The sequence below is a fragment of the Peromyscus leucopus genome, chromosome 19 (genome assembly GCF_004664715.2).
Source record: "Peromyscus leucopus breed LL Stock chromosome 19, UCI_PerLeu_2.1, whole genome shotgun sequence".
NCBI classification, from domain to species: Eukaryota; Metazoa; Chordata; class Mammalia; order Rodentia; family Cricetidae; genus Peromyscus; species Peromyscus leucopus.
Genome location: NC_051079.1, coordinates 44274564 through 44289602, shown reverse-complemented (window position 1 = coordinate 44289602; position 15039 = coordinate 44274564). Strand labels below are relative to the sequence as shown.

Sequence of the window (15039 nt, the reverse complement as noted above, 5' to 3'; positions counted from 1 at the left end):
AAAAGGGGGGGAAGTGCTGTGGGATGGTCTGTATGTCAAATCTGTTGCTCTGATTGGTCAATAAATAAAATACTGATTGGCCAGTGGCCAGGCAGGAAGTATAGGCGACACTAACAGAGAATTGAGAGAACAGGAAGGTGGAAGGAGACACTGCCAGCCGCCACCATGACAAGCAGCATGTGAAGACGCCGGTAAGCCATGAGCTACATGGTAAGGTATAGATTTATGGAAATGGATTAATTTAAGCTATAAGAACAGTTAGCAAGAAGCCTGCCATGGCCATACAGTTTGTAAGCAATATAAGTCTCTGTGTTTACTTGGTTGGGTCTGAGCGGCTGTGGGACTGGCGGGTGAAAGAGATTTGTCCTGACTGTGGGCAAGGCAGGAAAACTCTAGCTACACTCTGGGGAGGCACAGACAGATAAATTCCCAGGACTCACTGCTCAGTCAGCATCATCTAATAGTTAAGTTTCAGGCCAGTGAAAGACCCTATCTCAAAAGACAATGGTAGATGGCCCTTCTTGAAGTAACTGATGACTGCATAGAGTTCATGTGTTTGCCTTTAGGCAGAAGTATATTTGAACCTATGTGAATCTTTGACTACATAGAGGAACCCTTTCTCAAAACAATATAAGGTACTTCTGGCCTTTAACCTAACAGCAGTTAACCTAGCAGCTGCTATATGTTATAGTAATGTGCTGAGATTCATTCTTTATGTGAACATCCCTCTATGACCTATTACACTGTACCATGAAAGGCTCTACTTCAAATCATTCAGGGAGATATCAGTATAGGACACTTTGATGACTTCGGACTCTAGCTGAACTTGACACTAAACCCTTAAATGCTCATTTCATTTTATTTTTATGAATGTGCCCAAAGAAAATTCTACTTCTGTCCTTGAGTTTTCACACACCTCCTACGTTTTCCTTTGCAGTCAAGTATCCTGCTTTGGTTTGGCCTGTGCTTTCATGCACTTGGCAGGTAGATAGAAGTGAGAGAAGTTCAATATCGGCCAGGCACAGTGGTCTGCTAAACTACTGCTCTCCGGTAATCCATTGCTATTAGTCTTTCTCTCCAGGGTAGTAGTCATTTTTACCTCTCTTGTCTAATCTCAGGAAATCCAGTAAGTTACAAAATTCCAAGAAAAGTCTGGCCAGATTTCACAATGATTTGATTATCCTACACTTCGTACAAGTTCAGCTTCTCCTTTTTAAAAAAAATCTAAGATGTTACTTTGGAAAAAAACCAAGATTCCTCTTGAAAACATCACTGCCCAAGAGGACTATTGCCTTTCATAATGTCCTTCCTGGAAAACCTATTATTTTCCATTTATAGCTAGAATCTTCATGTTCATTTCCTCTGCAGTGAACTACTTCCCAGGACTTCCCTTTCTCCTTATAATTACTGCCACAAACATTGGTAAAAGACCAATATTACCAGGGCACAGAAAGCCACAAGAGCATAGTCCATGGTCTTGAAGGAAATTTTTCCATCACATTAGTTTATATAATCAAATAATAAGTTGTGTTCCACACAAGAGGAGAAGAAACAACCATGTTGAAAAGACTGCATTCTTTTTTGTTTGGTTGGGTTTTGGGTTTTGTTGTTTTGTTGTGGATATTTTTTTGAGACAAGGTTTCTCTGTGTAGTTTTGGTTCCTGTCCTGGATCTCGCTCTGTAAACCAGGCTGGCCTTAAACTCACAGAGATCCGCCTGGCTCTGCCTCCCGAGTGCTGGGATTAAAGGCATGTGCCACCACTGCCCGGTTGAAAAGTTTGCAGTCTTGACAAGCATTTATTTATTCAACAATTATTTTAAGAACAGCTACTGCAGGGAAGTGGGATAAATAACAACAAAGTATAATGACATATATGTATGAAAATGCCACAGCGAAACTCATTACGTTTTATGCTAACTTTAAAAATTAATTTAAAAGAGAAACAAAAAAAATAAAACACAGCTATTATACATAAACTATAAGGAAACTGTAGAATATAGAGAGGACTACACAAATCCTGTCCTGAAAGAACTTAGTCTAGAGAGTAGATCAGCTCCTGTTAAGAGACAGCGGAGCATAGATAGGAAAAGACTCTTGCTAGCAAGAGTCTGAAAGGAAGAGTGTGAGGACGTGGTCGCTAACTGGCTCATGAGGAACAGGACAGACTTGGAGAGAGGTTGGAAGCTAAAGCCATGAGCATGCGGTTGCCAGCGCAGGAGCAGCATGTGTATAGGTAGGAAGTGAGTCAATGCAGATAACCAAAGATTAGATGGCTCAGTAGGCTACACGAAGGGGTGTGAGCAGAGATCAAATGGAAAGACAGGTTAGAGCCAAGCCCTGCAATGTGGAGACTACCGGGAGAAAGTCTACACCAGTGAGAATCCTCCAGGGGATGGTGGGCAGAGAAAAAGGAAGGTTTGGAATGAGGCAAAGCCAGAATGCCGAGGTCGACGACACAGTCTTGGTAATAACTTGATGAAGTTATCGGGGTAGCGTGACAGGAGAACTGGAGAGGAGGAGGAAGATTTCAAAGACATTTTGAAATCAAAATTGACTGGACTTGGGAGGGAGTGGCCAAAGTTGACCTGGAGAGCTTAAGGCTGACTGCTTGGAATGGGAAATGAGAATAACAGGATGAGATATTCAGGAGGGAAAATGTGAGTGGGAGAGACTATTAAAGATGTCTGGTGACTTTTGGAAAGTAATGTTGCCTGTTTAGAAAAAATTTCAAAGCTAGAGGTAGAAACAAATGTTGAAACCATCTGCCCAGATATGACCACCAAAGCCATGACTTTGAATGAGCCACTGTGGTTTTACGTCACAAAGTCAAATGGTATTTTGCTGATTATCTACTTAGTTTGATGAATGTAGACTGCCAAAATCAGATCATTACAGCCTAGATATTTTACAGGCTGAATGGCCCGGTTTTGTGGTTCAATCAATCAAACTAAACAAATCATCCTCAATCTGCCCTTAGCTTTGGGCTGTGTCAATACATCCAATGGGTGCATGTGCTCACTGAAACTGAAAACCCAATTGAGACACTGATTTGTTGGCATTAATCTCCAGGCCTCCAGGGATCTCAGCTACTACCTGGCCAACACCACCATACATCAGCAGCCCACTGGACAGTTTACAGAGCAAATAGCCTTCTCCCCACTTAGCCTGGCACCCACTCGATGCCATTAGAAAGAGATCTCCCCAAGAAAGAGAAACTACATCACCATTGTACTACAGGAATGCAGACTTACACCTCCATGTCTGAGGGGTGGGGTTGCTCTGGTGAAAGTCACATTCTAAGGAGGAGTGACAGTTCTTCTGGGGGACAGAACTTCATCTAAAGCACAAAGTCAGTATATATCACAGCCCAAGCGGTTTCATACTTCCCTGTTAGAAACTCCAGTTGGTGACAAGAATTGGTGAGCTATCTCTTACACTTTTCCTTATACAGAACACATACATAGACATCTGGACTCGGAGGAGCTGCCGTCTGTCATACATGAAGAGAGCCCTGCTGTGACCAGTGCTTCCCCCATGGCGGGGAGGGTGCTATCTACCCTTCAGCTCAAGTCCAGTGGCTGAGGACCGTTCGGGGAGCATGTAGGCTTGTGTCTAACTCTCACTGTAAAAGATAAGCTGAGCTGGTGAATAAATCAAGGACTCGCTCTTATGGCACAACCTATACTCTCAGAGTTTGTCAAGAGGAAAATAATTAGTATTTCCCATAGGCAGAAATGGGTCACATAACAAACAACTATTATGGCTCATTTTCCTCCTTTCCAATCAGATTTCCCAGAGGGACAGGCCTTGGTGGAAAGTAGCTAAGGACATGGCCAGCTATCTAAGCTCTGTAGCCCTGATAGGAAGACCTGCACCAAACACCTGTCAGACCCACAGACCACAAACCCATCTAAGACAGTGTCAGTTAAGAAATTCCTAAAAAAAAAAAAAAAAAAAAAAAAAAAAAAGGTGGGGGGGCTGGAGAGATGGCTCAGTGGTTAGGAGCACTGGCAGCTCCTCCAGAGGACCCAGGTTCGGTTCCCAGCACCCACATGGCAGCTCACAACTGTCTGTAACTCCAGTTCCAGGGCTTCTGACACCCTCACACAGACATACATGCAAGTGAAACACCAATGCACGCAAAATAAAAACAAAAATAAATTTTAAAAAAATTTAAAAAAAAAAAAAAGAAAAAGAAATTCCTGCCCCCCTTAACTCCTCTGTTCCCTACTCCATTCCAAGCCCGAGGAAGAAACCTGACTCCACCCACTGTCTGGGCCACTTCCCCACAGCCGGAGGTGAGAGGCTTAAAGGAGGGAGAGAGCATCTGGTTTTGACTTTGAAGTGTTGACATTCAATGAACTGGACTTGCTGAGGAAAGACGGCACTTAACAACTTTAAAATGTGTGTTTGCACTGCCCCTACTGCATTGGATCTTAACTGAGGGGGAGATTAGGTTTGAAATCTCTTTTGGGGTGTTGGTAACCTATTAGCTGTACTTGCTGAAGGAAGATTCCTTGACAACTTACATTTCTGTTTGTTTGTTTGGTAGTTTGTACCAGGGTCACATGATGGTGCTCCAGGCTGGCCTAGAATTCAGTGTCTTCCTGTCTCAGCTTTATGAATGCTGTTATTACACACGTATGCTACCACACCAAGCTGGAGTCGTAGTCGCCATATCTTCCTACCTCCATCTCCCTTTTTTTTACTTTTCCTCCTCCACTTTCTCCCTCTTCTGCTTCTGCCTCCCAAATGCTGGGATATCAGTTGAACTTTCCATGGCTGGGTACCTATCTGAAATTTTATTTATCTGAAATGTATTCAGGATTGATGAGTCCACCATGTCACCTGCACACACTGTTCCCCCCTCTTATCCATGGTCTGTAAAGATTTCCATGGATCTGAGGAACATCATTGGTGGGGGATGACCACAATAGCAAACATAACGGAAAGTGCTATGATTCAGACTTAGCCTCCTCATTTGTAAACACTCACACAGCAGAGGTGGGCAAGCCGCAGCACATGCAGAAGGAAACTATCACCCAAGTGTCAGCTGAGCTCATCTCATCCTGAGAGAATTCCATAAAATTAGCTGACAGTCTTCTCCCAAATATCTCTGCAAATCTCTAAAAGTCAGCAACCCACCTCACGGCTCTTCAATGTGCTCCAAATTCTGTTCCTGACATTTAGAAGAGACTCTCCATCAAGCTCCCTGAAACACTCCCACTGCAGCCCATTACCTTTCAGCCTGGAGTTAGCCTCTGAACAGAGCACATAAGCATCCTTTGCCTTTGAACATCCTAGGCAGGTAGCTGGTGATGTCTAACCTGGGCTGTCCCCACAGACTGATAGCCTTACGCTATGTGGCTTTTCCCTAGTTTTTCCTGTTTCTTGCTCTGGCTCCCTTTGCCTTCTCATCCAGAAAATCCTCCTCGTTTAGTTTTTATGCTGATTGGTTTGGCTATTGCTGTGCTTCAGTGCTCCTTCCAAATCATGCCCTGGGGGCATCATCTTTGCTAAATAAAAGGCTATTTACTCCAGAGAGAAATAACGCTACTTCCTTCCAGGCTGTAGCTGCTGCAGTCACTCGTGGTTTAAATAGCAATTGCTTTATCTTGGTCACAAGACGCAGCAACAGGGTTTGATTTGGAGGGGAGGGATGATTATAGCTACAGAGTGGTGGCAGGTGTCGGAGCTCCTGACCCTCAAGGAGTCTGACAGCAGAGGGTACACTGATTGAAATGGCATTAAAATTATGGTTTTGAATAAAGTCAGCATGGGCCCTTTGTACTCTTCCTGTATCTCTACACACACACACACACACACACACACACACACACACACACACAGAGAGAGAGAGAGAGAGAGAGAGAGAGAGAGAGAGAGAGAGAGAGAGAGAGACTCTCTTCCTTTGGTAGCCGTGAGATATGGTGGCCATCAGTCTCCCTGACAGTGAAACACTATGGAGTTAGTCCTGATTCAGCAGAAGGCCTGTGGTTTTCCAGTTTTATGAAGACTTATGCATCCAGAACAAAGGCAATGGGCAAAGGGTTTTAGCACCACGCTGTCTGTTGAATTATTGAACCTGGCCTCGCTGGAGTCCTTGCTCTGGTACCTGGAGGTTAAGAACTCTTGTCAGCAACTACTGACAGCAACCTAGGGGAGCTATCACAGATGGACGCGAAAGAATAAAAAAGAAATATCCTCCATCCTCAAGAAAGCAACCAAGAGGAACTTAAGCCTTGACCGGTGGTGCTGTTCCATTTTTTTTATAAAAACATTAGGTGTGGGAACATCCATCTTCAGCAGCAGTAACCCAAACAGAAGCGATGGTAGGAACAGTCTAGCAGGCTAGGATCAGCAACTCTGTGGAAGCAAAGAGGCGTCTGGCTACAAATCCAGGCTCGGCAAATAGTGGTGAGGAATCACTGTGGATGGTGTGAGCACCCTTTAGAGGGGGCTCTGTAAAAGTTTGTGTTTCCTTGAGTCAACAAGAAGCCAGTCAACTGGGGGGGGGGGGTTGGTTTGCAGGCTGCTGTTGACATTCGGGTTTAATATGATGTGACTGCATTTGCAATCAGCAGCTGCTAAATCCCGAGACATTTGGATTACATGACTAAAAACGGCTTTTGTCTCTAAGTCCGTGAATTTACAGAGATACAAGGTTGCACTGCTGTGGAATTATTCTGTGACTTTAACTCATTCTGCGGACAATGTTTTCCAGGATGCTGTGAGAGAAATTTCCATGCAAAATATTGCAAGCAACATAGGCAATAGTATCTAAGTAATGACTGTGGCTGTTAGATTAAATGCTTTACCACCTTATCTGATTCAATCCTTAACATTGTCCAAAGAAGAAGAAGTTGTACTTCTCTCTCTCTTTCTCCCTCCCTCCTCTTTCTTGCTGTTTAGCCCAGGCTGCCCTAGAACTCACGTTCCTCTAGTCTTCACCTTCCAGGTGCTAGAATTATCTATCTTTTAGATATGGGCAAAGTTCAAAGATTTAAATAATTGAAGCTCAGTTGACTAATAAACATTGCAACCACTCACCTGAGGATATGAAAATGAATATTGGAGTAGGATGACCCGTCGACCTGTGGAGCTATCCCTGCCGCCCTTCCCTAAATCCCTTTCTCTGCAGTCAGCTTCCCTAAGATTACATTTGGGGTGATGGCTCCCGTGGATTGACTTAGTGAGGGAGTCCTCCCAGGGTCACTAATAAGGGAGCGAGGAAGGTCAGAGAGTCAAGTATGAGATCTGCGGAAAAGAACCACGGAAGTGACGCCCAGATCTTGTTGGGGAGCCTGGTGTTGGGAGGGGGGGCGGGCAAACGATACCTCAAGGTTTTCTAAGCAGAAGTATCTTCACACCGGTCAGTCAGCACTGTACCCACAGGAAACATCCACCAGCACTTGCAAAGCAAATCACACCGAACCCATTGAAACATAAGGGTAAACGGGATCCGTCAGGTCTGCCCAGAGCACTGCTATTTGTCCACTGAGCCCATTCAGCAGCAGAGCTGGCCCACAGCCAGCTACAGTCCCCGCATGCTATCCCAGTGAGAAGAGAATTAGAGGGAGCCTTCCCAACCAGGGCTTCTGGCTCACAGTCTCTACCTGGGAAGAGGAGAAAGGCACGTCAGCCTTTCAGTGAAAATGAGCTGCGAGTTGGGAGCCTGGCATTTTCAAGTTTCTATAGGATACGTTAGGGGGGAGAGGCAGCTAGATGTGATATGGCCGGAGGACCTCAGCCTTTTCAACCCCAAGCTGAAATGTACTTCCCATGCCTCTAGCACTGCATGAATCCACAGTTCTGGGCAAGTCATAAGCCCTGTGAGCCTCAGGTCTCCTAGCAGGAAAAGGAAGACAATTATCTCCCCCGGAATGTGCTGCAATAAGCAACAAGATGACACCTGTTAAAGTATTTTGTAAATGGCCATTGGTAGATGAATACACGCTATTAGCAACATCAGCTTGTATGTAGTTAAACAGAAACGATCGGTTTCCATTACACTGAACTCATAGGATTCCATGATCCGCATGTGGGTGGATACAAAATAACAACATTAAGTGTAAATTCAGGAAAATGGAAGGTCTCTTTCTAATCCACCGAGAAACCTGCGTCTGCTTGTGTTCGCCAACATCTCCATCCAAGCCACCGTTCAGCTGGAGGTTAAATAGATTTGGAAAGAGAGCAGCCTTGAGCTTCAGGAAAGCCAGGCTCCCAAAGATGCAAAGGAGCCAGGCCAACTCAAGAGTGACCTCCAGCTCCCATCTCTCACTCATCTCGCAGCCTTAGCTGTTTCCACACTCCCTGCCAGACCGGAACTGAATTCACCAGCAACTCCTATGGTAAACCCATTCACATGAAGGTCAGTGGGGCACAGCTGTAAGCAGGACTCTCTCAAATGTCTGGGGAAAGTGAATCGTGAATGGTGGTGTGCCGATCTGAATGCTCCAGGCCTGAAGTTAAAGTAAGCGCTGTTTAGGAAGAGTCTTGCTCTTCAGAGTGACTTCTCATCCCGGAACAGAAAGACTCTCCACCACGGCACAATCTCTCTCTCAGCCGTGTCCTGTGAAAGTAAAGGAAGCATTTTAAGATCAGAACAACTCGAGCTTCACTCCTGCCTTCAGCTTCCACCAGCTTTGTGACTCTGAACCTTGGTTTTCTCATCTGTGAAATGGACATGTGAATACCCCCCCCACAAATCACTGCAAAAATGCCTGTAAACTACAGAGCTGTCTGTGCTGCTTGGCAGACATCCAACGACTTCCATGAAATAAAAATCAACACTAATACATAAAGGGACTGGACAACTGCCTTGGACATAATAAAACATGAATTATTATCACACCCTTCAGAAAGCACTTCAGGGATTTGTCCTCAGAGGGCATGTAGTAAATCGTGGTTAAACTCATGAATATACAAATGGTTGTGTCCAACAAGCTTTTTAATTCATAGAAAGGAGAGAACATTCCTGAGATCGTTCTGGAAGAACTCCTGCCTGAGCTGCAGGGAAAGTTCCAGACCAACCCATGTAACTTAGGGATATTTTATCTCAAAATAAAAAGTAAAAATAAATAAAAGACTGCAGATGTAACTCAGAGGTAGCCTTCAGACAGCATGGATGAGGCCCTTAGTTGACATCCATCTGGCACCCCTTCTCCCAAGAAAAAAATGGAAATTCTTATATCCTGGCTGGGCATAAAAAGATAGATCACACACACACACACACACACACACACACACACACACACACACACTGCACTAGGAACTGAATTTAGGACCTTGGACATAGCTAGGCAAGTCTTCAACCACTGAACTATATTCCCAGACTTTATCTATTTTTTTTTTTTATTTTTGAGTAAACATATCCTTAAGTTACATAGGTTGTCCTTGAACTCATTCCGCAGCTCGGGCAGACCAGGAGTTTGTGATCATCCTACTTCAGCCCCCCAAACTGCTGCAAGCATAAGCCTGCACTACCGGGCGCAGCCATCCCAAACATCTTTCAAGTGGCCTGTGCCTCATCAGGCTTCATGCACCATACAGTCATCACAACCATTCCTCCCTTCACCGGGACCAGGACAAGGCCTCTGAGCAGCGGCAGCACATTCAGCCTTCCCAGGTGAAGGGCTGGCCTCACAGGCTGTGAGTCACCAACTCTTTCTGGCTTAGAGATTGACAGTTGGTGCTGGAGATGTTCTCTCCTCTTTCTGCCTTTTCACACAGTGGAACCTATGTGTACATGCACCTCCGATGTCCCTTTTGGGTGTCCACAGTTGTTCTTGTATAACACCAATCAGATTGAAATAAAGGTTCCCTAGTGGTCTTGAACTTAACTTGAACTTACTGCTTATGTAAATAATATATATATATATATACATATATATATATATATATCCTCATTATTGCATACACACACACACATATCTATACCTCTTTTTGTTGTTGTTGTTGTTGTTGTTGTTGTTTTGAGACAGGATTTCTCTATGTAGCCCTGGCTGTACTGGAACTTGCTCTGTAGACCAGGCTGGACTCAAACTCACCAAAATGGGCCTGCCTCTGCCTCCTGATGTCCATTCTCTCCTTCTACTTTGAGGCAGGATCTCCCCTGTTGTTTTGCTATACTGCTGCATGCTCCAGGCTAGCGAGCCCATGAGCTTCTCGCTGATCTCTGTCTCCACCTCCTAACTCAGCGTAGGAGTGCTGAGATTATAGATGAATGCTGCCGTAATTCACTTTTATGTCGGTTCTGGGGAATCAAACTCAGGTCATCAGGCTTGCAGAGGAAGTCATCTCCCCAGCTCAATGTCAGGGATTTAATATATGAATAACAGCTTGCCACAATTCACCTGCAGCTAGAACTATGATTTCCTCGTCAATGGTAAGGATCTTAACATCTCCTATGTGCAAAACCTGACGAGGGAAGGATTTCAGTTGAAGTCGGTATTAGTCACTTTTCTGTTGCTGTGACAGAGTACCTTGAGCAAGGCAAACTCAGGAAGAGAGAGTTTATTTGGGCTTCAAGTGGAGATTCCCTTATGGCAGGGGAGGCGTGGCACCAGGTATCTGAAGCAGGAAGCTGAAGATGACACCTTCAGCCACAAACCTGAAGCAGAGAGAGTCCATTAGATGTGGGGCAAGGCTCTAAACTCTCAAAGCCCATCCCCAGTGACATGCTTCCTCCAGCCAGGCTCTATCTCCTACCAGTCCTTCAACCTCTCCAAACTGTACCACCAACTGGGAAGGAAGTGTTGAAATACCTGAACCTGGAGGGACGTGTCTCATTCAAACTACCACAATTTCTGTTTGGCATGCAAGTCTATGATTGTCACCACATAGCACTGCCTCTAAAAGCTGATGAGTCGTGCAAAGGCAAGAGACTGAGTGACAACCAGCAGTATTTACAGGTTACCGACATGTATGGAAGAAGGATCTGGGTGAATGGTTTGTTTAGAAGACTGCTTTGAAATGCATAATGAGCATAAGCCCTGTAGTTGTGGATCAATTTGTCCCTTTGTTACTATAGAAAATCTCTCTAAGCAACTGAAAAATCTGCAGTCCGCCCATGCACAGGCATATACCTGCCCTGGCTAATTACTGAAGACATTGTTCAAAGAAGTGCTCCTAATTAAAGTGTGCATGGCCTATGCCAAAACATGAGCGCAGCATCCCTAACAGTTTGTAATCCATCTGGTCTCCAGGCCTACATACCAGTGTCAGGTATGGCTGCTGTCCCCAAGGCTACCTACCTTCTTTTTTGATGGGGGAGGGTGGTCCATGGTGGATTATGAATCAATAAACACTCAGTCAATTCCCTGGACTCTGTTGACATGCATGGCCAGTTTTCTCTCGTGATTAATTACACTTGTTTTTGCAGGAGAATTAATTCACTTTTCTGGAGAGTTTTTCTGGTTTTCTGCTATTAAAAAGCCAATCTCAACAATCCCCCTAGCTCAGCAGGAATATAATCTGGTTCAGTATGGCTGATCAAAATTGTCAAAATTTATGACTTTAAAAAAAGAACACGGTTACAACTAGAAGGGAGGACATAAATGTGTGTGGGTGTAGTGTAATATACATGAACATAAACCTCTTATAATTATGGTGCTTCATATTAAGGTATACAATAGATATCTTTTTTCATGGTTTTCACCTATTTCAAAAAGCCTACTAACTTACCTACAAGCAAATCAGATATTACATGTTTCAGATAATAATATAGTCAAGAAAGAAGAGCAGATAATAGAAGACATGTTCACAATTAGACAGAACTCTCTTCAAACAAAGAAGAACCCTCAGTTAATTAATGTTTGTCAAGAACTTTAAAATCATATAATTCAACAACCTAGACATTCCCACCTGAAGATAGGGAGACAAAGAATTGGTGGAGGGAGCTGCCTCGGCTGGATCAAGGTCTTGTCTCACTCGGTGATTCATCAAATTCGCCAGCGAGGAAGAGGGAAAACATACACACACAAGGTAGCTCCAACTTAAAAGCTACTGCTCCCTCTTTCTCTCGTTTGTCTTCATGAGTGAAGGGGGGATACTTCTTCTGAAAATCATTTCACAGGAGCAGTACCATCAATTCTTAATTGTTAATATCACAACTTGTTATTTATTGAACATCAACAGTGCATTAGATGTCTGCAACACAGACAGCTCCAAGTCTTGAAGTAGTTCACTTAAAAATGTGGATCTTTAGCAATGTTGTTTTGAGAGGGGTGTGTGTGTGTGTGTGTGTGTGTGTGTGTGTGTGTGTGTGTGTGTGTACATGTGCACATGCATGCATGCCTTGTGTGATCTTGGGAAACGAGCTGGATAATGGGATGCTCCTTGCCTTTGATAGAGTATCTTCCTAACAACTGTATTTTCCCGCCAACTGGTTGGATTATTTATCTATAAATCAAGACTGAAAACCATGGAGGGAGGGGATCCTGAAAAATCAACATCTTATAATCTCCAAATGTATCTGACCAAACCCCTATCTTAGTAAAGTATTTGAAAAATTACTCTGTTGATTTTATATGATCACTTGCAAGTTATACACATACACTACTGAACTGATACATCATGATTATTATAATGCATTCAAAAGAGAAAAACTGTATGGATGACATAGAGGTAAAATGTTTTAAGATGATTTTTGCTTGATTGTGGTCTTAGGAACAAAGAAGATTTGCTCTCACTAAAAAGGATGCTGCCATCGATAACATTTCTAGACTAAGAAGAATGCAATAGGCTGTTTCACTTTTTTTTTTTAATCTTGTCTTGGTATTTTGGGGATACAAGGATTTGAAAGTCCAGTGCAGCTTCCCTGTCTGTCATTGCTAAGAAAGATGCTTTACAAAAATATGTCCATCCAAATATTAGGGAAAAATCAGGGTTGGCTGCCTTCATACATCATGAAACTACTAAATCCCACCCACCAATTTTGGAAAAGTTTTTGTCAAAATTCACTAGTAAGTTTAATTTTTTTCCCTTTCCTACCACTTGTTTTTTTCCCCCAATAAATTATAACTCACTATATTTTTTTATTTAATAAGTGATTTCTTTGAAATACACTGAAATGACTTTAAAACCAGTTTTGAAAATTGATTACAACATTTTATAAGTTACAACATCTTGATTTTAAAGGATTGTACCTAGGCAGCCTTGGCAACAAAAATAACATTAATGATGGAAACATTTCTTGGCCATTATGATCAAAATACTTTCTCTGTAGCACAAAATTTGTTTCCTTTTATTAATGATTTCTCCTCTCTAAAAAGCAATGACAGTTTAATTGACTAATTAAAAGCCTTCATTTAAAGCCTACCCTTCTTGTCCTAACCCATTTAGGGGTTGTGTGGGGCTGCCTCTTCCCTCTTCTGGGATTCCATTTCCTCTGCTGTCCATGGAGGCAGTTGTTCTCTTCTGCTCTTGTAAGCTGTGTGATGGGCAATGACTGAACTCAAAGGAGCCTCTGCCTGGCTCATATCTCTAAATGGGATCTGTTAAAAGTGAGGCTTTCTTTGTTTTTACATTTCTCTAAGATGCCTGCTACCAATAGCCATCTGTCATCACAGGAAAATAGCACAATTATACAAATCTTTTGTCAAAAAAAAAGTTTAAAGTACAACTTTGACTACTTTAACTTACCCCAGTATGATTCACAAACCTCTCTGTGGCACAATGAAAGATGAAACCATCATCCCCGCATTAAAATCGTCATGAAGGCCCCTTTCCAACCATGCCTTGGATCCTGCAGCCTCCACGATGTTGATGCCTAAGAAGACCCAGATTGCCATATACAAACTCCTTTTCAAGGAAGGAGTGATGGTTGCCAAGAAAAGTGTCCATATGTCCAAATATTCTGAGCTGGCAGACAAGAAGGTGCCCGGACTTCACATAACGAAGGCCTCAAGGCTATGTGAAGGAATAGTTTGCCTGGAGACATTTCTATTGGTACCTAATGAACAAGGGCATGCAGTGTCTCCAAGATGACTTCCACGACCTTCAGAGACCATGCCTGCCAAGATACACTGTAGCCATCCTGAAACAGGCAGGCCTCAGCCCAAAGGTCCAGAGGGTGAGTGCCTTGCAAAATTAACAAGAGCGGAGGCAGAGAGCCCTACAGAAGAAGCGCTGTGTGCTCCCTGGGGCTGACCAGAAAGCTGAGGCCGGCTGGCTCATCAACTGAATTCCAGTGAAGAGTCAGCTTTGGTGGTGGACATGGTCAGCCAGCTCAGTGAAGCTGGAGATTGTGCTGTGTTGGATAAACTTTAAAGAAAAGTGTGGGAAAAAAAATCATCATGAAGATTCTATTTGTAATTCTGCTATTTAAGATGATTAGTCCATAGATTTTTGTTAATGAAGTCCAAATTTACTACAATACATGGAAACATAGTGCTATAAATGAACAAATGAAGAAACTGTTACAGTCTTTGGTGTCAGAGGCCTCGGGCCCTTGCTAGTGTATCCTAGGCTATATGATTCACTAGACACTTAAAAACTAGTAATCTTGCTTTCCTTTCTTCTTTCTTTTCTTTCTTTTTCCCTCTTTCCTTCTTCCTTTCTTCCTTCCTTTCTTTCTTTCCCTTTAGATAAATACAGATAAATACACAAGGGATAACATTTCTTTTCTCCCTTCCACTGTGGAGTCTGCTGCTCTGGTCCAGCAGTTTACTGAAAAAGCTTCTCTGGATTCCACACCAGATTTCTTGGGTACAGCCTGCTGCTCCGCGCAGCCTGTGTTAGCCTAACAACTTGATAGCTATCTTCACTCCCCATATGGGTGGCTCCTGGACCATACTTCTGACAGGTGGCCATCTTTTTTAAGAATCTCTGATGACAAAGAGTTAGTGACCTTGCAGTATAATCCAGCTCACTATTAGACAGCTGTGATTGTCAGAAAGCATGTTTTTCCTTTCCTGTAGTTTTATCTACTGCTGGATTATATTACTCTCTGGTGCCACAAAGAAGCCAAGTCACCACTATCCTATCTCCCATGATCCCTCTGTCCTGGATAATTATATGTCAACTTGACGGGCTAA

General features: G+C 43.3%; 1 pseudogene; it reads left to right on the top strand.

Moving 5' to 3' along the window:
- Positions 1–13762: 13762 nt before the first annotated feature.
- On the top strand, positions 13763–14238 carry LOC114708379 (annotated as a pseudogene).
- Positions 14239–15039: the final 801 nt, after the last annotated feature.